The sequence below is a fragment of the Protopterus annectens genome, chromosome 8.part0, assembly GCF_019279795.1.
Source record: "Protopterus annectens isolate FY-2018-M chromosome 8.part0, PAN1.0, whole genome shotgun sequence".
NCBI lineage: Eukaryota > Metazoa > Chordata > Ceratodontiformes > Protopteridae > Protopterus > Protopterus annectens.
Window position 1 is genome coordinate 1,960,282,148 of NC_056741.1, and position 24,559 is coordinate 1,960,306,706.

Genomic DNA, 24,559 nt, shown 5'->3' on the forward strand with positions numbered 1-24,559 from the left:
TTTTAAAAAGGAATTGATGAGATTCAGGAACCTTATAATACCTATCTGGTTTTCTGGGGGCAGGAGGGACAGAATTAGGAGTTAAAGAATTTTCCATGAAAACATCATCCACAACTTCCAAAACTGGAGGTATAGACAGAGGCTTAGGCTGTGGCAAATCTAAAAATTCCCTGATGCTGTGGCAGATCTAAAAATTCCCTGATTCTTTTCTTAGACTGTGGAAAATCCTGATATTCCCATTTAAAATGCTCCCTAAGAGTATTCAAAGTATCCCCAAAGGAAAAATCCTCTGGTGGGGAGGCAGAATGGACAGAGTCCTCAGCATAAGAATCCTCAAAGCCAGAAAAATGTTGTGAATTTCCTTCTTCACCAGTAGACATACTGGAAATTTCAGAATCTGAGACAGACAAAACATCAGGAGATAATTCCCTAGCCCTCTTAGAAGGAGAGAATGAGAGCCCCTAATCAGGGAAAGAAGATCACCCGCCATCTTTACCAACTGGGACTGAGGTACAGGAGGGGAGGCTGATGCCTGCTTGTGAGTAGGTTTGCGGCTGGAAGATTTACTAGCAATCCAGAGGGACTCGGGAGGCCTAGCAACTGCAGAAGTCTGAATTAAAGTAGTCAGTCTGGTTCTGGTCTCATGTCGAAAAGAAGAGGCGTCAGAAGCTGGTGCCTGCAAAGTGGCTCTGGACCCATCTGAGGCAGTGACAGGAAGAGGGTCTGAAGATGAAATAGCAGCCTGCAGCATGGAGGACTCTGTAAAGGTCTCGGTAAGAGGCTTGCAGCTGAAAATCTGTGGACTGCAGGGGCTGCGAAAGCGCCTCACTGACTACTGCTGTGCTGACGACTAATTTCGCTGGTGCGTTGTCAGTAGATTTAACCCTAAGCCTGTCGCGGTCCTTATCTTTGCGTTTCCTAGGTATATCCGAAGTTGGGAGACCAGAAGATGCCATACCGATGAACTTAGGCCAGACTCCGAAATGCTTATACAAAATCTTAGCTCTACGGCGTATGGTATGCGGGTTAAAGGAAGCACAGAGATCGCAGTTAGGGACATCGTGCTCAAGGCCCAAACAAGTTATACAATAAGAATGGAAAACACGGTGCGGAATCTGTTTTCCACAGGCAAGACAGTTATTAACTTTATCTGACATTTGTTAAAGCAAGAAAAGAGGATCCCCAACGGGGTACTTATCTGATGGCGTCTTTAACTTGGTAGTCAGAAAGTGAAACGAAGGTAAACGGCCAACCGGCACTAGTGCGAATTGTATCTGCTTCGGGCTCCGCGGCAAGAAAGACTAAGGAAATGGCATCGGCTGCCTCCCTTTATACCTGACATACTGACATCAGTTTTACAACCGGCGGCAGCCGATGTCATATACCAAGGACTCTGGTATTTGGACCGACTGAGGGCTACCGGGAGCTGGATAACCCTTATGTGAAGACTGCAACAGTGAAACATGAAGAACATCTGGACAGCAGTTTGCCGGCTTCTCATTGCCAGGTGTTTGGTATTACACCATTAAGAAAAACGACATTTTGAGTAAGATTTTTCACTTCCTGCATTAACTCATTATTGTGTGATGCAGATAACTTGAATGTTTCAATAGGGTTCCTTAAGGAATTGTTTTTATTTTCTTTTATTTACTTATTTATTTTTGCAGAACTATGTTACAGTTGATTCCGCTACACTAACAACCTGCGGTGTACTAATACGTAAAGCAGACAACTGTAGTACACAGAATGGTGTCAGTATATGAGACAGGCCATTAAACAGGAGCTCATCTGCAAGTGGATCGAGCCCGAGCAATTGTCTAACCTGAAAAAGTCTTGTAACAAAACTTTCAGTACCATGCATGAGTTGGTAACTCATGTTACAGTGGAACACGTTGGGGGGGCCAGAACAGTCTAACCACATCTTGTTACTGGGAAGAGTGTCCCAATAGACAGGAAACCTTTCAAAGCCAAATACAAACTTGTTAATCACATTAGAGTTCAAACTGGATAAAAACTTTCCCTGTCCATTTCCTGGCTGTGGTAAAGTGTTTGCTCGATCAGAAAATCTCAAGATCCACAAAAGAACTCATACAGGTGAAAAACCATTTAAGTGTGAATTCGAAGGTTGTGACAGGCGTTTTGCAAATAGCAGCGACCACAAAAAGCACATGCATGTACATACTTCAGACAAACCTTATCTCTGCAAAATGTGTGATAAGTCTTACACCCACCCCAGCTCCCTCAGAAAACACATGAAGGTCCACGAGACATCACAAGGGTCTCAGCCTTCCCCTGCAGCCAGCCCAGGTTATGAGTCTTCTATGCCCCCAACAATTGCATCTTCTTCAACAGAACATCAGACCACAAGCTCTTTATCCCCGTCCTCTTCAGCAGTCCATCACAATTCCAGTCATAGCACACTTTCATCAAATTTTAATGAATGGTACATTTAAAATATATTTAAAAGCACAAAAAGAACACTTAGGTTCAAAGTCTAAAAGCTGCCAATAGCTTGGGTTCGAAGTTAAGAAAGGAAGAGCCATTCTTAACCTGGGTAGCAAAGGAATATAAAAAAGAAATGTTTTGAAGTACATGTTATGTAGACTAAGGGCATAGCCATCATGATTTACCTGTGATGTTTAACTGTAAAGTACTCAAACCTTCGAACTAGCAAAAAAGCTGTGCTTCAGGCCATCATAGTAAAGGAAGCTAGTCATTTTGCATGTTACAATGTGTTGTACTTTCCTGCATGACACTTGGTAGTACAACCTTCCCTATTTTTCTGCTCATTTCTTATCTGTTCTTGGTGATAGAGCAACGAGAAGGGTGAAGGGTAATGTAGGAGAAGTGATACTAGAGTCCACAACTTTAATTATAAGTGTCCAGAATTGTATGACACCTGTAAACTGTTCTTTGAAACATTTCGGTCCTCGTTGGTATTAACACAACCAGGACCGAAATGTTTCACAATTGTGTGAACCGGAAAAGAACCGTTTATAATTAAAGCTGTGGGCTATCAAATCAGGTCTCCTACATTGCATTAATACATAATTATGCAAATTAGAGACTTGCTAGCTTAATGATCCGTTCAACTGATTGTATATTATGAAATGCATTTACGATCCATTTTATGCCATTTTGCATTCTTTGGCTAGTAGGGCAGCCATTTGAAGTTGTATTTGGCTACTTACAAGATGGGATTCTTTAAACCAACCAAGTGAAAGCTCTTTTTAATTAGGGGTTTGCTTGGATGTAACTGGCAAATCTGAAACTGGTGATAATATGGTAGACAGAACAGTTGGTGAACTTGCGTACAACACACTGCCCATTTAATCTAAAAATGTTCTGCAGTTGTGTAAACACTGACTATGTAACGATTAAGTACCCTAAAAACAAAACCCTGAGTAACTGAGTGAAATAAAAAAAAAAAACCTCCACAGCTTGCTATGAGAGAAGGCACCATCTTACCTTAATAAAGAGGTGAAATGGTCTATAGCAAAAGACTCCAAGTTTGGTATAGAAATAACAACAGATGGTCGTGAAGTGATTGGCAGAATAAATAGAGGGATCCAGCAGTAAATTCTACAAAAGCCAGAAAAAGAAAGGGAATTTGTACTGTTGGACTCCCTATTTATTTGCAAAGAACAAAGGAATTTAGGTCAGGGGTGGAGGTGTTAAGCAAGCAGTGACTTGGATTGTGAGACAGCATTGGATGCCACTGCTTGCTTCAGTAAAGGCATAGAAAATCAGCTTGCTATGGAGAGGAAAGTACATAGTGAATTGCGAGCTGATTTTCTTGGAAAACTAAAATATGAACACCACATAACTTCATGCTGAAAATTAAGCTGACAAGGTACCTGACAAAGTTCAGTTACTTTTTTCAACTTAATTTTCAACAGTGGGGTTACAATCTGACTGCAAAGTTATGTGCGCTGGGAGAAGGCACTCGGGTGTAATAACTTGCAGTTACTATCGTCTCACAGCGCATTCGGATGTAACCACAGAGGCACCATGAGATGGTAGTCAGGGTTAATGAGTTAAAACAAAGTCTTGAGTGTGACAGATTCTCATGTCTTTCACTGAAAGCGACAAACGAGATCTGCAGTACTTAGAGTTGGAGCATTGTTGGTAAAGTTGAAGCTCGAGAGTGTTTTGATTGCAATGAGCTTTAGCAATGGCCGAGTTGAATCTGAAGGCTTGGATCCAAACACATCAGTTGAGGACATATGAAAACTGACATCAGATCAAAACTTATAACAAGAGAAGAAAAAAAAATCTTAAGTCATACAACAAATCTAAAATTCTTCGTATTTAATAGCGCATCATGAATATCAATAAGGAGCTGAAGGGCTAGTATGAACATAAAATATCTTCTGAAACCAAGAGTAAAAATTATAAGTCCTTCTTTAGTTACATTAGGGGAGTAAAAAATAACAGCCAACAGTATTCTGAACTTATTCAAAATGACACCACCCACTCAGACTCAGTAGATATTGCATATATACCAATAAACAAATTTAGCTCCACTTTTACCTCTGTAATTAAAAGTTATGTACTCACCATAACTAGCCATCTGTGCTGTCCATTTTCATTCTTTCACAACACATGGGTTTGGATCCGACTCAACCACATACTCAAGACTTCAGATCCAACTCTCGAGCTCCTCCCACTACCCATAATGCCTTAGTCTATCCCCAATACCTTCGATAGAGTTTGTTGCCATAAGTACCCTGCAGCTAGATAGAGACTGGAATAGCTGACAGAAAAAAAGAAGGGCTCAAACCTAGAACTGTAAGCTCCAAAAACAGTCCAACAGACTTCTCCAGAAGATTTAAGGATGGGCGATGGATAGATGGGAGGGAAGTTGAGGAAGAATGAAAATGGACAACACAGATGCATAGTTATGGTGAGTACATGACCACTAAATCTGATATTGTCCTTTTCATTCTAATGCAACACATGGGACAGAGTCCCCCAGCTATGTTGACCTTGGGTGGACCTCATGGAAGGATATTCTAGAGTACTGCTGAACCAAAGGTGACTCTATTTCTAGATATAAAATCAAATTTGTAATGAGTAACAAAATTATGAGTACTGGACCATGTGGATGCTCCACAAACATTAATAGATGTTCTTGACCAAAAAGCAGATGAAACAGCTATGGATATAGTATGACCCTTGGGTAGTTTTAGTAGGGAATGCCTTGCTGAGAATAGATCCAAGAAATACAATCAGTTATCCATTTGGCAAGAGTGACTTTAGAAACTGGGAAATCCAGTCTTTTTGGTGAAAAAAACAAATAGCTGATCTGATTTGTCCTCTTTAGATAAACACGTAACTGTTTACATCAAACTGATGAATCATGTAGTCTCCTTTATTTGAAAAATTTGGAAAGACGACTGGTAAATTAATGGATTGTTTAATGTTAGTTTACATAGCCACTTTAGGTAAAGAGGAAGGGTTTGTCCATAAGGAAACTCTATCTTTATGGAAAATAATGTAAGGGGTCTTTGAAGAAAGAGCCTGGAGTTCCGAGATCTTCTCTGCCGAAGTAATAGCTTCTAAGAAAATTGTTTTCCATGAATGGAATTTTAGATCAGTTTTAGCTAAACGTTCAAAAGGATCTGGAATTAAAATATGTAGCACAGCTGTCAAATCTTGGGGAGGGGGTTCCTTTATTGGTGGTCTGAGAAGAAAAAATGATTTTTAGAAATGGACCCAATAGGAAAAAGAAAAGACCACAAACCAGCGAAGAGGACCTAGATTCCAAAGCGTTTACTCCAAAAAGTTTCTGCAAATGTAGTTGACAAGTTTATGAAGTACTCTTGAAGCTCGACTTTATAAAAAATCCAGTTTATTAATCAAACTCAACTTCCTCAGAAGACAACAAAACAGTGAACCTGTTCCTTGTATTTAAGTTCCTTTTGATTGAGCAATAAAGTAATTAAACAATCAACTTTTCATTAAAGCTGGAGCTTCAGTACACAAGGACTTTAAGAAATATCTAAAACTTTAAAAAGTGTTGAAGAGTTACACAGTCACATAAAAAATCTTTATAAATACGATAAAACTTATGTGAACCTAGTCAAAAGTGTTTTTTATATATAAAATGTTATAAATATTTTAATGTACTTATTTAATTCTATCTTATAATAAAAAATAAAAACAAATAAAAATAATATAAGATAGAATTAAATAAGTACATTTTTATTTAAAATGTGGTTTCAGAGCTTTATTAGTAAAAGCTATGGATCTATAAAGTGACTTCTAACGGATAATTTCATCTAGGTAACCTTCTGCTACCAGTGTCATTAATATTATTAAATTGTTACGAAGCAAATGCTTTTCAAACAAAAGCTTAGATTTAGAAGGAAACATGAGAGGTGGGACAATGTCATTAAAATATTTATAACATTTTATATATAAAAAAACACTTTTGACTAGGTTCACATAAGTTTTATCATATTTATAAAGATTTTTTATGTGACTGTGTAACTCTACAACACTTTTTAAAGTTTTAGATATTTCTTAAAGTCCTTGTGTACTGAAGCTCCAGCTTTAATGAAAAGTTGATTGTTTAATTACTTTATTGCTCAATCAAAAGGAGCTTAAATACAAGGAACAGGTTCACTGTTTTGTTGTCTTCCGAGGAAGTTGCGTTTGATTTAGCAACGAAAAGTGTATTGTACTACAGCACTTAAAGGGTTTTACTAGTTCGAATAAACTGGATTTTTTATAAAGTCGAGCTTCAAGAGTACTTCATAAACTTGTCAACTACATTTGCAGAAACTTTTTGGAGTAAACGCTTTGGAATCTAGGTCCTCTTCGCTGGTTTGTGATTTTTAGAAATGGTTTGCATAATTTGGAAGAAGCCAAGGAATGATTTTTTAAAGCAATACATTTTGTTCCCTGTATGAAAATTATAGATGTCTAATTGTAGCTTAATCATAGAAAAAATAGTTACTTCTTTAAAAATAATTGCCAAAAATTCAAGGACTGCAGCAAGTAGGGCAGAAAAAGGATCAACCTAATTTTTCAAGGCCCAAAGGGAAAATCTTTTTCACTTGCTCATATAAACTTTCTTAGTAGAGTCTTTCTACTATGGTAAAATAATGATACATACTGGGGAAGAGAGCCTTGCCTGTCTGTCTAATCATTACTGGGAGTGGAGAAACCATGCAGTTAGCCTGACGGCTTGAAGATTGGGATGTATGACACCTGAGGGGTGTGACAGTAGACCCAGGGAGAGTTCCAGTATCCATGGTGTATAACAAAGAAGAGAGGATATAAGGGGATCCATACCTGTCTAGGCCAGGAGGGGGTAATGAGAATGACTGATCTCTTCCACCAACCTGTTTCTACAGAAATTTAGGAATCAAGGGAAGAAGGGGATAAGCATAAAGAAGAGAAGACCAGAGAGCCAAACATGGACTACAACATCTCTCAGTGACTCCCCCTGAGGGAGGATAAGAGCAACATACCTGCTGCACTTGTTATTGTGGCAGACGCAAACAGACCATAGCGAGGATGACCCCAATGATGGAAAATCCTTTCCTCCACAGATTGAGAGACCACTTGTGAGGCATCAGAATGGTCCTGCTTAAATTGTCCACAAACATGTTGGTTTTCCCCAGTATGCAAGTTGCAACTAGAAAGTGTTCTGATGAGATCACCCATTCCCATATACTCATGGCCTCCCTGCAGAAGGGGTAAGATTGAGTTCCTCCTGGGTTGTTGATGTACCAGATTACAGACATGATGTCAGTCTGAACTGCAATAGTCACTAGAGGAAGAACATTTTGAAAGACCTGCAACTCTAATAGGACTGCTCTTATCTCTAGTGCATGGATATGCAGACTGGTCTCTTGGAGGGACCTTGTGCCTTGGACCATCCTTCCCAGAAAATGCCCCCCACCCACCTCTGTTGGGAAGCACCTGTAGTCACTGTGGGCCATTGGGGGCAGTAAAGGTCATCCTAGGTGAATATCAGACTACATCCATCAGCTGATGTGATGTTTGCAAATCTGAGTACGTTTTATTGTTGACTGGAAAGGATAAGGGCTGTTGAAGATAGCCACTGAACAGCTACACTCTACTGAGGAACACACCAAGAATCATGCTAAAGGAAGCAATAAAATAGCTGCTTCCATTGATCCTAGTGCGTGAAGAACTAGTCTGGCTGGGGAGATGTGTGGGAGACAGATGGACCTGACACCTGACTGTGGATATACGATGAATTTGTAGTGATGCTATCTGCATTGTTGTATTCAGATGTGTTCCAATGAACTCCAAGCTCTGGACTGGTGGCAAGTTTGATTTTGTATAATTTATTGTTATCCACAGCAGCTGGCAAATCTAGATCAAGTAGTCCCTGAACTGTTGGAAAAGATGCTTGAAGGGGGCAATAAGGAGCCAGTCATCCAGATATGGAAACACTTGGAATCCTTTGAGTCTCAGATGAGCAGCTACCACTTTCACATATTTGGTAAATACATTGGGGGCTGTGGTGAGTCCAAAGGGAAGGGTTCTGAACTGGTAATGACTGGCTCCCAGCCTAAAGCGTAAATGTCTTCTGAATTGCCTGTCTATTTTGATGCAATAGCATGCATCCTGAAGATCTATGAAGCACATCCAATCGTACTTATGAAGAAATGGCAGAGGGGACTGAACTGTGACCATTCGGAACTTCAACTTCTTTACATCCTGGTTCAAATCGCTGAGATCCAAAATTGGTCTGATTTTCCCCGTCTTTTTGGGCAATAAAAAGTCTGGTCTGGTGGGACCTCCTGGATGACCTTTGTCTAGCAGTTTTTGAATTTCTTGTGCTGCCCCTTTCCTCTGGCTGGGTGAAACATTGAGAAGTTTCTTCTTTTTTTGCACAGGAAGTTGGAAAAAGAAAAAGGAATAAACTCTTGATATTTTTAGCACCCAGGTATCTTCTGATGTGAAGTTGCTCTATCTTGCCGTTCATTCTTACAGGTGGGTTCAGCTCCGAGTTGGCCTACTACAAAGCTGTAGGTCTTCAGATAGCTCGAGGTCAAGTTCCTATCCCATGATGCACCTAGAGTTACCTCAGATCTAGTTTGCAGCTGCAATAGATCAGAGGTTCTTGCTAGTTTGGGCCAGTAAAAAACTTTCTTTATTGATATTATTGATAAATAATTTCTGTTTTGTATCTTAGATATTTAGATAAGCTCTTACAGTTTTTGTGTAGTTCCCTTCCCTTGGTGTGCACTTTTTTCTTTATCTAGTATTTAGCTCTCTTGGCCTCCTTTATTTAGGTCTAGTTTAGTGTTTATTAGTGCTTAGATTAGTTGTGTGCTGATAGATTTAGATTTACTCACAGTTAAAAAGTGAATCACAACTTTGAAATACTTTATCTTAGAGTTTAGATAAAAGTGTGTGTATTAGTAGTTATCTTACAGTTGTCTGCATTTATATAGTGACTTTCCTGTCACAACTTGCTTATATTTACTCTTTACAATCTAGACAAATAGTTTTGTATGTGATTAATATTTAGCCTGTAGTTTTAGAAAGGCTTGTTGTTGTTTAATTGCTGTCGGGTGTGTCTATTTTTTACAGCACCCTATTGGCATTGTGTACTTCATAATGGCTGATAATAGAGACAAACACCCTAAGTCAGGGTTTAAAAAATTTCCTAAATGTGGGCAGAAAATGTCTGTCACGGACAGTCACGTAAATTGTGTTTGTAGTTTGGGAGCATTGCATGTCCAAGAAAGCTGCTCCATCTGTCATTTTTTTCTCTTCTAGGGTTCTCCAGGACAGAAAGAAAAAATTGATCTACAGAGGTCTACTTAAACCTTCATTCCAAGAAGCTTTGAGTGACCAAGATGGATCCAGTAAGTCCTCAAAGTCTTCCAAGACTTCTACATCTGAGGTTAAGAAATTTAATAAGTCTTTGACGTCGGTTCCACAGACCTCGGAGCCGACTGTCTTATCCTTTCGGAGTCGGTCCCAGGTTTTGGAACTGGTATCCGAAGTGCCTAAATCTCCACTCTTACAGTCTGTACCACCTTCTATTAACTCATCTCGGTCTTTGATTAGCCTTTCCAATTTGGATATGGATCATGTGGTGCAGAAGCTTTTACCGGCTTTTGCTAAATTCTTATCGGTGCCAACCCAAGCGGCTTTGGAACCGAAGACCCTTTTACTAGCTACTACTCTTCCTCCTCTGAGCCATACTGGTCCTTTGGAGTCAGAGGAGTCAGACTTCTTGATCGTGGAGCCTCCAGATCCGACGCCTGCTCCAGTGTCTTTGGCTCCATTTACTCTGACGTCCTCGGTGATGATCGAGGAAACTAGGAGCCGACACTCTCTGGTCGGGTCCGGGGAGGATAGTTGGACCAACCTGTTGGTTCCAACTCTGCCTCCCGGGGCTTTTGCTCAGATGAGCTCAGTTCCTACCTCTGGCTTAGAGCCCACTGCCCTGCTGCCGGGGGTATTGATGGTTTCCTCAGATCCATCGGCCCCTTCACATCGGAGCAGAGGTGCCTTCAAAGCCATGAGGAGAGTTATGTCTTCTAAGACATCTTCGTCTTCAGGTCTGGCCACCTCCTCCCCTAAAGTACCTATGTCTGCTTCTGCTTCACAGATCCTTGCCAAGTGTAGAGACCCAGAGCCTCAGAAAGCCCCATTGGATGGCCCCTGCTCTTCTGAGACCTCCCCAGAAGCCCCCACTGATGAGGTTTTCAGGAAGAGAATCTGTAAGATGAAGCATCTGGACTCCCCATAGGGGTCCCTGACATCTGATACCAACTTGGATGAATCAGAAGGGGTCCCAATGGTCCCCCCTCTGAGGATATCTCATTTGCTGACATATTAGAAATCCTTAGGCCGAGGGATGACTGACAGTCTACCAAACCTACTGAAGATGAGTCGGTTCTCCTGAAAGATTTCGGGTCTCGGCCCTCCACTCCTTTGATGAGGTTATGCAGCTGGTCTCACAAAGGGCGTGGGAGTCTCCAGACTCCATTGAGTCTGTCCCCAGGAGGCCTAATAAATTTATCGCTGCTCCCCAGGACAAATCTTTTTTGACCAAAGGTGTGCCAGTTGATGCCATGGTGGTGGCGGCAGCCACCAAAAAGGAAATTTCAGAAACTTCCTCTTCTATCCATCCTCCTAACAGAGATTCTAGGATCATGGATAGATATGAGAAGTTCAGTGACTTTTGCACTGCATTCGCTTATCTAACCCATTTTACTAGACTGCAAAGAGATCTCCTTTATGAGCTGGGAGATACTCTTCAGGGTACAGTAGCTGCAGGAGCTTCAGATAAAGTTGCCCCCCAGCTTGCTACCCTCAACTCCATAGTTAATTCATCCATGCGCCTCATTTTGTATGCAACTGATGGAAAGAGCAGGGCAGTGGGTACAGGAAATGCTCTTAGGAGACACTCCTGGATGTGCTTGCGTTCCTTCACAGAGCTCTTCAAGTCATCCTTTGTAAATACTCCTTTTGATGGCTCATCCCTTTTCGGTCCCAACGTTAAGGAAACTTTGATCAGGTGTGAGCAGGAAGGAAAGACTCTGTCTGCCATCGGGGTCCATTTTTCCACCCCTACCAGACCCTACCCCAAGGGTCAAAGAGGAGGAAGGATGTGTTTCCGAAAAGTCCAAGGAGCCTTTCAGGACACACATGGTGAACCCCCCCTCCAGGGGCAGAGGAGGGGGTAATAATGGAAAACGCCACCCTCACAGCAGAGGGGGTTCGCAAAACTAGGGCAACAGAGATCACTTCTTTTGGAAGCCCTATCAGCGCTCCTGAAAGGAGACCCAACTGTCCTACTCTGGAGGCAACTGAGGGTCACTTATCTTTGTATCCAGACACCTGGCTCAAAATAACAAATGACAACTGGGTACAACATATCATTTCCAGAGGATATTTCATTCCTTTTGCTACACCCCCTTCACTGACAAGAAAAATCTCAGATGTTCCACCCAGTTACAGGGAACAGGCAACAATAGAGGTCCGATCATTGCTAACAAAAAGAGTCATCCAACCAGTCCCAGCAGACCAGATAGGATCCGGAAATTACTCAAGATTCTTTTTAGTTCCAAAAAAGACAGGGGACTGGAGACCTATATTGGACCTCAGCAGACTAAACAGATCTGTCAAGAAAAAGAAGTTTCAGATGGTCACGCTTTAGTTGATACTTCCCTTTTTAGGGAAAGACAATTGGATGTGCTTGATAGATCTCCAGAATGCATACTACCACATAAAAAGGGCCAGATCATCCAGGGACCATCTGCACTTCCAGCTGGGAGCCAATCATTACCAATTTCGAGCCCTGCCCTTTGGTCCCACTATAGCCCCCAGAGTGTTCACCAAATGCATGGCAGTGGTCACGGCTCGCCTGAGACGTTTAGGATTCCAGGTGTTTCTGTACCCAGACGATTGGCTCCTCACTGCCACCACCAGGCATCAACTCATTTAAGCCAGGGACACCACTCTTTCACTCTGCAGTCAGCTGGGCATTACAATAAATTCAGGAAAATCTGCCTTTTCGCCATTGCAACATACTGTTTTTATCAGAGCAGAATTGGACACCACCACCACCATGCTGAGACTTCCAGTAGAAAGAGCCTTACTACTCCATCAGCAGGTCCGCTATCTGATATCCAAAAACAAGGCCCCAGCATCAGAAGTACTAAAATTGTTAGGTATGATGGCAGCTGCAATATTGGCCATACCACTGGGTCACATGCTCATGCGGATTCTGCAATGGCTGTTGTTCACTCAATGGTCTTACCAAGAGCTCCCAATGTCTCACCTTATAAAGATCACAAACTTATGCAAAAAGGATTTTCAGTGGTGGTTGACCTCTCTTCATGTCACCATAGGTCGTCCTTTTGTCCTACCCCCACCAGCGGCCACAGTGACCATGGACACTTCCCTGATGGGGGGGCATTTTCAGGGAAGAACAGCCCAAGGCACATAGACCAGTCAAGACACACATCTGCATATCAATGCCCTAGAGATGACAGCAGTACTTTTAGTGTTGCAGTACTTCCAGAACTCTCTTCCTCTGGGTACAACTTTGTTGTGAGGTCATAAGAGTATGGCAGTGGGCTATATCCACCCAGCGCTTTCTGTTAGCAACGCACATCCTGGGGAAATCCAACATGATAGCAGACAAGCTGAGCAGTGCAATTTTGTTGCCTCACGAGTGGTCCCTCAAGAAAGAAATAGCGGATAGGATATTCTGCAGGTAGGGCCAGCTTTGCTGCAATCTTTTCACCAACCACATAAACATGAAATGCAGATGCTACTTTGCCCTGATTCCCCATCTGGGAGAAGCCCCAAGGGACGTACTCGTACACTATTGGCCCCCTGGTCTCCTCTATGCATTCCCACCAATCCTGTTAATACCCAAGGTACTACAGAAAGCAAAAGCCCTGGGAAGGACCATCATTCTAATAGCCCATCATTGGCCTCAGCAGATTTGGTTCCCCTTCCTTCAACTTCCCTTGGATTCTGGACCCAGTTCCAGACCTGATGCACTCGTCGGGGGAACTTCATCCCTCTCTTCAGTCCCTGAAACTGACAGCTTGGCTGCTCCAATTCTCATCATAGCCAGGTTCCATAACCTTTCTAATGAGACAAAGCAAATTCTCATATCCTCTCATAAATCCTCTACGAGGAAGCTATACCTTAACAAATGGAAAACATTTTCTATATGGGCCTCTCAAAACAACATTGATCCCCATCTAGCCCCTATGGCCTCTATACTAAAATTCTTCACCATGATCTTTAACAAAGGAGCTGCAGCAGCAACAGTTCATGTTCAACATGCTGCCATTTCTAACTTTCACCTTGAATTTGAAGGATTTAACATTATGTCACACAAACTATCCAAAGCCTTTCTCAAAAGGACCTTTCATCTCAGAGCACCTGTGAAATCTTCCCATACCCCATGGAATCTAACTTTTATGCTTTCTTGCTTTATTGTCCCTCCATTTGAACCAGCTTCCTCATGTAATTCTTGTCATCAAAGACTATCTTTTTAGTAGCTATCACTTCTAGGTTTGCCACCTTTTAACAAGGCCAAAGTGGGACATGGGTGTGTGGCCAATAGGATAGGGGGTGTGGTCAATATGACACTGGTCACACCCCCACAACATCACCAGAGGTGTTAAAGGGGATGCAGTATTACAGTTCAGGATACAACATCGTGACATTACAGCATACTGAAAACTCAAACCATTTAAATGAAGTGAACTATTACTGCAAAAGCACACATTACTCAGTTGTAACAGTAAATAAACTTTAAAGGAGTAAAAAACACACTACTCATTAAACAGACACTTGTTTATTTAAAAAGTTAAAAAAATTCATAAACCAACCATGACTATTCAGAAAGAAATCTTAAAAAAATCTACATACCACATACAAGCCAAGTGTAAAATTAAGACTTTTTATTATCAATTAAAGCTAAAGCAAAGAAAAAACACAAAACTACATACTGTACCCTAGTACTACATACTGCACACTAGCAAATTAATGCTACACAAAGAACACGAAATTATAAACTGCACCCTAGTACTTTATACTGCACACTAGTACACTAAATGACTTTTTTTTAAAGTGTATTTGAATTTGATTTTATGGTTTGAAGAAGGGCCTGATTTGAAATAATATTTGAATAAAAGTCACATTTCATCCAGTAATTTACAGTCATCATTAGTTCAGCTTTTAACAAGTCCACACTACATTGGTTTCGCACATCTGTCCATTTACCTTTCACCAAAGAAAAAACTCTTTGCAAATGCGTTTGAGGTCGGTATAGATAAAACCCTAGCAATTACCGGATATAGTGTAGTCAGTTCAGGCCCTCCTTTGAAAAGCTTCACCCACTTCTCTCCTTTGGTCAAGCTTGTGTTACATAACTGTTCCAGAAAGGGCCTAATTGCCAAGTAGTCCTTAAAAAGATAATTTTCATCTACATCCTGCAGACTCAGGGAAGTGGTCACATTAAGTAAGTCACTGAAAGCAAAGGGCTCATTTAGAGATATTTTAGATAGTGTAAACAAGTTGCTTTCAGTATAATCAAACCACTGTTCCAGGTATTTCACTGCTGTCTCCAAGAACACAATGAAGTCTCTTTTCAGTTTGTTAGCAGAAGTGCTCTCTAATGTGCTCATAAGTGCCCTAAGTTTCCCTCCAAAGAAAGCACCTTCAGCTCTTGCCTGCAGTTTTTGCTTCAGAGAGACCATTACACAAAAAGTTTCCATGGCAGTAAGTGCTGATTTTTCTAATGTACTTATATGTTCATTAAAATCAACAAGAACAGCACAGAGAAAGTGCAAATAGTACTGGGGCAGTTTAGGCAATTCATTCTCACCATGTTCATTAGCTGAAAAGTACTGCCATATCTGCCGGGGGGGGGGGGGTCTCCTCTTCTCCCTGGGAGAGGAAATAGGACTGGAGCACTAGGAGATTTTTCACTACTCTTTCAATGGCTGGGAGTAGTGACAGCCACTTTGTTGGCACATGTCTTAACAGACTCTCAAATTCCATGCCACAAAACTCAAAGAAGTATTTCAAGTCTCTGGTCCTTGTGGCAGAACCTGAGAAGTGGCTGCAAAGTCTCATTACAAATACTTCCACATCGTACAGTAGTTGTGCTGCAGCTTTTTTGGCTGCATTGTGAATGATGTGGGCAACACAGTTAGCCTTCTGGAGTGATGGGTACTTTTCTTTTAATCTGGTATACACACCAGATTTCTTCCCATAGTTCACACTGGCATTATCAGCCCCATAAGCTGAAATGCTGTTCCAGGGCAAGGAGTGCCTTTCCATAATGTTGGACATTTACTGTGAAACAGCCTGTGCAGATTCATCAGGGTCTTCGTAGAAGTCCAAAAGGCCATTCACCACCCCTTCTTCTTTAGAAAAATACCTTACAAGTGGAAATAATTTTATGTTCCCCTTGTTGGAAGCATCTGATGAAATTGCAAATGAAGTGCCTGGTTTTTGAAGGTCATGCAGGAGACACTCCAATTAGTGCAGTCCAAAAACATTTTCACCTATGGCTTCAGCCTTGGTTCTTCCACAAGATAGCTTCTTTGCAGTGTCCAAGTCATTGTACCACTGGCTGGCCAACTTTACTGTGCAGTCCAAGCTGTTATAGGAAATATTGTGGTTAACAGCATGGAACACCTCAGAGGCTTCTGCTGCAATGATCCTAAGTTCTGGTCCCCCAAGGTTTGCATTCCTTGCCCACTTTGTCATCAGGTGAGTGGATTTAGCTTGAAGAATAGCAGTCTTATGTTGTTCAGTTGCCTCATGTCGTGCAACATCGTTTCTTCCACTGTGGGTCACTAGAAATTCTCTCTTGCAGTACCTGCAGAACGCTTTGACATCACTGCATCTCTCAATCCAGCCGAATTCTGTTTTCCAAACATCCTGCCACTTGCACATTCTCTTGCTGCTGGTTGACTGTGATGAAGCTGCTGCTCTGTTCATGTTTGAATCTGTACTTACCTGATAAGCAACGTATTTACCAAGACTGTGTTAGTAGGGTGCAGTAACATACAAATGAACTGGTGCAAAAAACACTGGCACATGAAAGAACTGTCTTGAAAAACAGTGGCATGCAAAAGAACTGGCTCGAAAAACATTGGCACACAAAAGAACTGGCTCAAAAAACATTGGCACACAAAAGAACTGGCTTGAAAAACATTGGCACGCAAAAGAACTGGCTTGAAAAACATTGGCACGCAAAAGAACTGGCTCGAAAAACATTGGCATGCAAAAGAACTGGCTTGAAAAACATTGGCACACAAAAGAACTGGCTCGAAAAACATTGGCATGCAAAAGAACTGGCTTGAAAAACATTGGCACGCAAAAGAACTGGCTCGAAAAACATTGGCACACAAAAGAACTGGCTTGAAAAACATGGGCACTTGAAAGAACTGGCTTGAAAAACATTGGCATGCGAAAAAAATGGCTTAACAGTGGCACAAAAAATGGCTTGAAAAACAGTGGCCCTTGAAAAAACTGGCTTGAAAAACATTGGCACTCAAAAGAACTGGCTCAAAAATCATTGTCATGCAAAAGAACCAGGGAAAGGAGCAGAAAAGAGTTATTACAAATAGTGTGAAAAAAGTCAAATAGTAAATGAGGTAATGTAGGGGCATTTTAGCCATTGAAAACTAACACAGCTTGTAGAAAACTAAATGCATTATTTTTACCACCGAACATGCCCACCTCACCCCACCCCTCAAGAAAAAAAAGTTAACCACATTCACTGAACCAAAAAAACACTAAAATGAATGAGAATGCACAGTGGATACCATAGACCTGATTTAGCTTTTGACCACAGCAGTTAAAATGTATAGCACTAATTTACACAGCGTAATGATCTATTAATGAACATGCCCAACATCAGCAGCAATGGTCATAATCAGATTATAATGAAAACAGTACATTGTAAGTTTATTGAAGACACCACTAAAACACAAAATACAAACTTTGCTACTTATAAAAGCAAACTACCCTGTAACAACGACATGGTTTAACACAATCTCAAATACACTGCATTAACTTCTGAGCATGCATCCGCAAAAAAAATAAACAGGAAAAAAGTCCATAAACATTTTAACTTTTAAAAATACTTTTTGCAAGAGAAGTAAAATAAACTACAATGTACAACAGACTCCATGGGCTCCTTTTACCTCATAACATATCAAATAAGAGTAAATTACCCAGCACAGCTATGCAATAAACAGGCCCAAGTAAAAGCAGCACACCCATATTCACATTACAAGCAAAGCAGGACATTTTAACCTTATTAAAAATGCATAAAAAATTAGATGCACACATTTACAAGTATAAATGAAAACAATCTTGAAACAGCTTCGGCAAGTTAGCAACATGTACCTAATAGAATAATAAATGCACTACATTAACTGTTACCATTCCCCCTCAAAAGGTAGACGTACCACATACACATTGACTTACAAGAACTAACAGGAAAAATTACTCAAACAGTATATCCTAACTTCCTGAAAGCAGCATTAAATTGCACACATTTCCACACAAAAAAGTGCAAACTATGCTCGAACATTTTCTATCTGCAAACAGAAAATACCCAGAAAAGCTACGACAATAGAAATACATCACATTAAATTTATATTTCACTGCCCCCCACCAGAAATAAACAACTTCTATACACACAGTTCAGCCTTTTAAAAGTAATGCTTCCAAATCATACCCCCAAGAACAATAACAATTACATATACATACAGGTTTTATACCTTTAAAAACTACTACTCAAAAATCTCAAAATAACCACTGCACAGATTTAAATGCTGCGTACTGCACCCCCATCTACCTCTAAACATTAAAAAATTAAACCACAATATATTCCCGTTTTAAACTACTACTGAAAAATCTCAGAATAACCACTGCGTAGATGTAAATACTGCATACTACATCCCCATCTACCTCTAAACATTAAAAACTTAAATAAAGCACAATATTCCCATTTTAAATAACTAAAGCCACAAAATACTATGTTATGTACTTAGCAGTATCACAGTTTTTGCTGGGCTAGCTTGCTTCCTTCCTGCTGGAATGGCTAGTTGGCTGGGCTGGCTGGCAGGCTCCCTTGTTGGCTAACAGGCTCTCTTGCAGGCTGGCTTCTTTGCTGGCTGGCTTCTTTGCTTGCTTGCTTGCTGGCTGGCTTCTTTGCTTGCTTGCTGGCTGGCTTCTTGGCTGGCTGGCAGAATTTTCAGATCTTTGTCCCAATTCCCTTCACAGCTGTAGAGCACTAAAACAAACTGCTCTACAGCTGCAACCTTTATTGGCCTCTTCTAGATAAATCCTGCCCCCTCCAATCCCTTTAGCCAATTACAATTTAAATTACACCACCCGGACCTAGCAGGGAATCCCTCTAACTGCAGGTCCGGTTTGGTGACATAGCCGCATTGCCGTGGAGAAACGGGAAGTATTTTCGGCTTTTCCACGGCAAGGCAACAGCAATTTCGCAAGTGGCGAGTGCGAAGGGGAAAACGGGACTTTTAAAGTCCCACTGTTAGTGAATGCAGGAACAGGATGAGATTGCTCAACCAGTGAGTGTCCCGCTGACAACGGGACGGGTGGCAAACATAATCACTTCTGCCCGCAGAGTGTCAGAGCTTCAAGCCTTGTCCATTAAGCCTCCTTATTTGATTTTCCATGCTGACAGAGTCTCACTTCGAACTAACCCCTCCTTTTTGCCTAAAGTTTGCACTGAAGCTAATCTTAATCAAATTATTGATTTGCCAGTTTTCTTCCCCAATCACTCCAAAAAGTTAGAATATATGCTGCACAAACTTGATGTTCATAGATAACTCAGATTTTACTTGGCTAGAACAAAAGATTTTAGGAAATCTGAACAGCTTTTTGTTTCTTTTTCAGACTCCAGGAAAGGCATGCCAGTGGCTAAAACAACTCTGTCTAAGTGGTTATCTGATTGTATCACATTTGCTTATTCAGCTGTTAATATGCCCTTACAACATAAAATTAAGTCTCACTCCATCAGAGCAGTGTCTACATCCTCTGCCTTTTCTGCCAGACTTCCTATAGATAACATTTGTGCAGCAGCCACTTGGTCAAGACCTCATACCTTTATCACTCATTACAAAGTTGATAGGGCCTCCTTTGGGTCTACTGTCATGAAAAAAATACTCCCGTGAGCCACCCGAGATAGATGGTGCTTGGGATGCTACCCATCTGTAAGAATGAATGGCGAGATAGAATAACTTCACATAAAGAAGTTATGTACTTACCATAACGTTCCATGTGAGTTGTTCATCTCACCTTCATTCTTACTTCCCACCCTCCTACCCCCTCCAGGGTTTTTTGAAGACCGAGATGCTGGATTCTTCCTGGTTGGTCAACCCTTATATAGCTTTCTCTTATGGAGTGATAGAATGACATATGGTATTATTATACACAGCAAACAAGATCTTAAATAACTCTAGGTGCATCATGGGATAGGGACTTGGCCTCGAGCTATCTGAAGACCTTGAGCTTTGTAGTAGGCCAACTTGGAGCCGAGGATCAGCTCTGAACCCATCTGTAAGAATGAAGGCGAGATGAACAACTCACATCGAACGTTATGGTAAGTACATTTATTTTAATTTTATTTATTTAACATTTGTTGACCGGGAAAGTCCAACTAGGTTCCACAGATCCTGTTTTCAGCGGAGGCCCGGGGAGAAATGCTCCAGACGCATGTCTTTAGAATGTGGGAGGAAACCGGAGTACCCGGAGGAAACCCACGCGAATGCAAGGAGAACATGCAAACTCCACATAGAAGGCACCCCGGCCGAGAATCGAACCAGAGAAAGTACAGTTTTGTACCTACCATAAATGTAGATGTTCGAGTGCTAATATAGCTGCAGTCATAACAGATGGGTTCTCCTGCCGTCAGGTGGGTCCTCGGTCGGCCGAATTCCAAAGTCTAGGTCCGGCGTCGGTTGTCGTCGCCTCTTCCCTGACGTCAGTGTGACAGGGGTATAAAAGAACCAGCCAACGCCATTTTCTTCAGTTTTTCTTGCCCCAGATGTCAGGTGCCCCCAGAAAGAAGGCAATACATAAAATTATGTAATAATGCAATGCAATATAATCAAAGACCAGTAGTTGCAAGCAAATACACCATAAAAGAAGACCCTAGAGGGGAAGGAGGGAGGGAAACCTGGACTGCAGCTGTATTAGCACTCGAACATCTACATTTATGGTAGGTACAAAACTGTACTATGTTCATCGTGCATACAGCTGCAGTCATAACAGATGGGTAGAATCCCAAAGCTAAGAAAGGGGTGGTAGGCACTATGTGGAGCTAGGAGGAGCCAAAATGCCCTGCAAGACTGCAGTGGCAAAGCCTGCTCTAGATTTGGAGTATAATGGTAGGTTGTGGTGCTTGGAGAAGGTATGCACAGAACTCCAAGTGGCTGCTTCTAAAATATCCTTGGTAGGAACTCCTCTGAGGAAGGCTGCAGAGGTGGCTGTGGCCCTGGTCGAATGAGTTCTAATGCCTGTAGGTACAGTTTTGCCATGAAAGGAATAGCGAAAGCATATACAGTGGGCTATCCATTTTGAGATTGTCTGTTTGGATATTGACTTTCCTTGAGCTCCTACCGCATAGGCCACAAAAAGCTGTTCTGATTTTCTGAAAGGTTTTGTTCTGTCCAAATAATAACGCAGTTGTCTGTGGATGTCCAAGGAATACAGTAATCTCTCCCCTTTGTTTTGAGGATTAGGATAAAAAGTAGGTAAATGTATGGCCTGATTTAAAGCTACCCTGGATACCACTTTAGGCATAAAGGACGGGTTGGTACGTAATGAAACTCTGTCCTGATGGAAGATGATAAAAGGCTGGACAGCCATAAGAGCCTGAGGTTCTGAAACTCTATGAGCTGAAGTGATAGCCAGAAGGAAAGCTGTTTTCCAGGACAAATATTGTAAATCTGATGAGGCAGCTGGCTCAAAAGTAAGTCACTGAAAGCAAAGGGCTCATTTAGAGATATTTTAGATAGTGTAAACAAGTTGCTTTCAGTATAATCAAACCACTGTTCCAGGTATTTCACTGCTGTCTCCAAGAACACAATGAAGTCTCTTTTCAGTTTGTTAGCAGAAGTGCTCTCTAATGTGCTCATAAGTGCCCTAAGTTTCCCTCCAAAGAAAGCACATTCAGCTCTTGCCTGCAGTTTTTGCTTGAGAGACCATTACACAAAAAGTTTCCATGGCAGTAAGTGCTGATTTTTCTAATGTACTTATATATTCATTAAAATCAACAAGAACAGCACAGAGAAAGTGCAAATAGTACTGGGGCAGTTTAGGCAATTCATTCTCACCATGTTCATTAGCTGAAAAGTACTGCCATATCTGCCGGGGGGGTCTCCTCTTCTCCCTGAGAGAGGAAATAGGACTGGAGCACTAGGAGATTTTTCACTACTCTTTCAATGGCTGGGAGTAGTGACAGCCACTTTGTTGGCACATGTCTTAACAGACTCTCAAATTCCATGCCACAAAACTCAAAGAAGTATTTCAAGCCTCTGGTCCTTGTGGCAGAACCTGAGAAGTGTCTGAAAAGTCTCATTACAAATACTTCCACATCGTACGGTAGTTGTGCTGCAGCTTTTTTGGCTGCATTGTGAATGATGTGGGCAGCACAGTTAGCCTTCTGGAGTGATGGGTACTTTTCTTTTAATCTGGTATACACACCAGATTTCTTCCCATAGTTCACACTGGCATTATCAGCCCCATAAGCTGAAATGCTGTTCCAGGGCAAGGAGTGCCTTTCCATAATGTTGGACATTTACTGTGAAACAGCCTGTGCAGATTCATCAGGGTCTTCGTAGAAGTCCAAAAGGCCATTCACCACCCCTTCTTCTTTAGAAAAATACCTTACAAGTGGAAATAATTTTATGTTCCCCTTGTTGGAAGCATCTGACGAAATTGCAAATGAAGTGCCTGGTTTTTGAAGGTCATGCAGGAGACACTCCAATGAGTGCGGTCCCAAAACATTTTCAACTATGGCTTCAGCCTTGGTTCTTCCACAAGATAGCTTCTTTGCAGTGTCCAAGTCATTGTACCACTGGCTGGCCAACTTTACTGTGCAGTCCAAGCTGTTCTAGGAAATATTGTGGTTAACAGCATGGAACACCTCAGAGGCTTCTGCTGCAATGATCCTAAGTTCTGGTCCCTCAAGGTTTGCATTCCTTGCCCACTTTGTCATCAGGTGAGTGGATTTAGCTTGAAGAATAGCAGTCTAATGTTGTTCAGTTGCCTCATGTCGTGCAACATCATTTCTTCCAGCGTGGGTCACTAGAAATTCTCTCTTGCAGTACCTGCAGAATGCTTTGACATCACTGCATCTCTCGATCCAGCCGAATTCTGTTTTCCAAACATCCTGCCACTTGCACATTCTCTTGCTGCTGGTTGACTGTGATGAAGCTGCTGTTCTGTTCATGCTTGAATCTGTACTTACCTGATAAGCAACATATTTACCAAGACTGTGTTAGTAGGGTGCAGTAACATACAAATTAACTGGCGCAAAAAACATTGGCACATGAAAGAACTGTCTCGAAAAACAGTGGTATGCAAAAGAACTGGCTCGAAAAACATTGGCACACAAAAGAACTGTCTCGAAAAACATTGGCACACAAAAGAACTGGCTTGAAAAACACTGGCACGCAAAAGAACTGGCTTGAAAAACATTGGCACGCAAAAGAACTGGCTCGATAAACATTGGCATGCAAAAGAACTGACTTGAAAAACATTGGCACAAAAGAACTGGCTTGAAAAACATTGGCATGCAAAAAAACTGGCTCGAAAAACATTGGCACGCAAAAGAACTGGCTCGAAAAACATTGGCACACAAAAGAACTGGCTTGAAAAACATGGGCATTTGAAAGAACTGGCTTGAAAAACATTGGCATGTGAAAAAAATGGCTTAACAGTGGCACAACAAATGGCTTGAAAAACAGTGGCCCTTGAAAAAACTGGTTTGAAAAACGTTGGCACTCAAAAGAACTGGCTCAAAAATCATTGGCATGCAAAAGAACCAATAAAAGGAGCAGAAAAGAGTTATTACAAATAGTGTGAAAAAGGTCAAATAGTAAATGAGGTAATGTAGGGGCATTTTAGCCATTGAAAACTAACACAGCTTGTAGAAAACGAAATGCATTATTTTTACCACCGAACATGCCCACCTCACCCCACCCCTCAAGAAAAAAAAAGTTAACCACATTCACTGAACCAAAAAAACACTAAAATGAATGAGAATGCACAGTGGATACCATAGACCTTATTTAGCCTTTGACCACAGCAGTTAAAAGAAATGTATAGCACTAATTTACACAGCGTAATGATCTATTAATGAACATGCCCAACATCAGCAGCAATGGTCATAATCAGATTATAATGAAAACAGTACATTGTAAGTTTATTGAAGACACCACTAAAACACAAAATACAAACTTTGCTACTTATAAAAGCAAACTACCCTGTAACGACGACATGGTTTAGCACAATCTCAAATACACTGCATTAACTTCTGAGCATGCATCCGCAAAAAAAATAAACATGAAAAAAGTCCATAAACATTTTAACTTTTAAAAATACTTTTTGCAAGAGAAGTAAAATAAACTACAATGTACAGCAGACTCCATGGGCTCCTTTTACCTCATAACATATCAAATAAGAGTAATTTACCCAGCACAGCGATGCAATAAACAAGCCCAAGTAAAAGCAGCACACCCATATTCACATTACAAGCAAAGCAGGACATTTTAACCTTATTAAAAATGCATAAAAAATTAGATGCACACATTTACAAGTATAAATGAAAACAATCTTGAAACAGCTTCGGCAAGTTGGCAACATGTACCTAATAGAATAATAAATGCACTACATTAACTGTTACCATTCCCCCTCAAAAGGTAGACGTACCACATACACATTGACTTACAAGAACTAACAGGAAAAATTACTCAAACAGTATATCCTAACTTCCTGAAAGCAGCATTAAATTGCACACATTTCCACA

At 41.1% G+C, this 24,559-nt stretch overlaps 1 protein-coding gene and 1 pseudogene across 2 annotated transcripts in view; one reads left to right on the forward strand and one right to left on the reverse strand.

Moving 5' to 3' along the window:
• Nucleotides 1–2,453, forward strand: part of LOC122807954 — an 83,882-nt pseudogene extending 81,429 nt beyond the window's left edge.
• The window catches only part of LOC122809761 (histo-blood group ABO system transferase-like), a 1,808,094-nt gene that overhangs the window by 83,016 nt on the left and 1,700,519 nt on the right, over nucleotides 1–24,559 (reverse strand). The gene's annotated exons all lie outside the window — the stretch shown is intronic.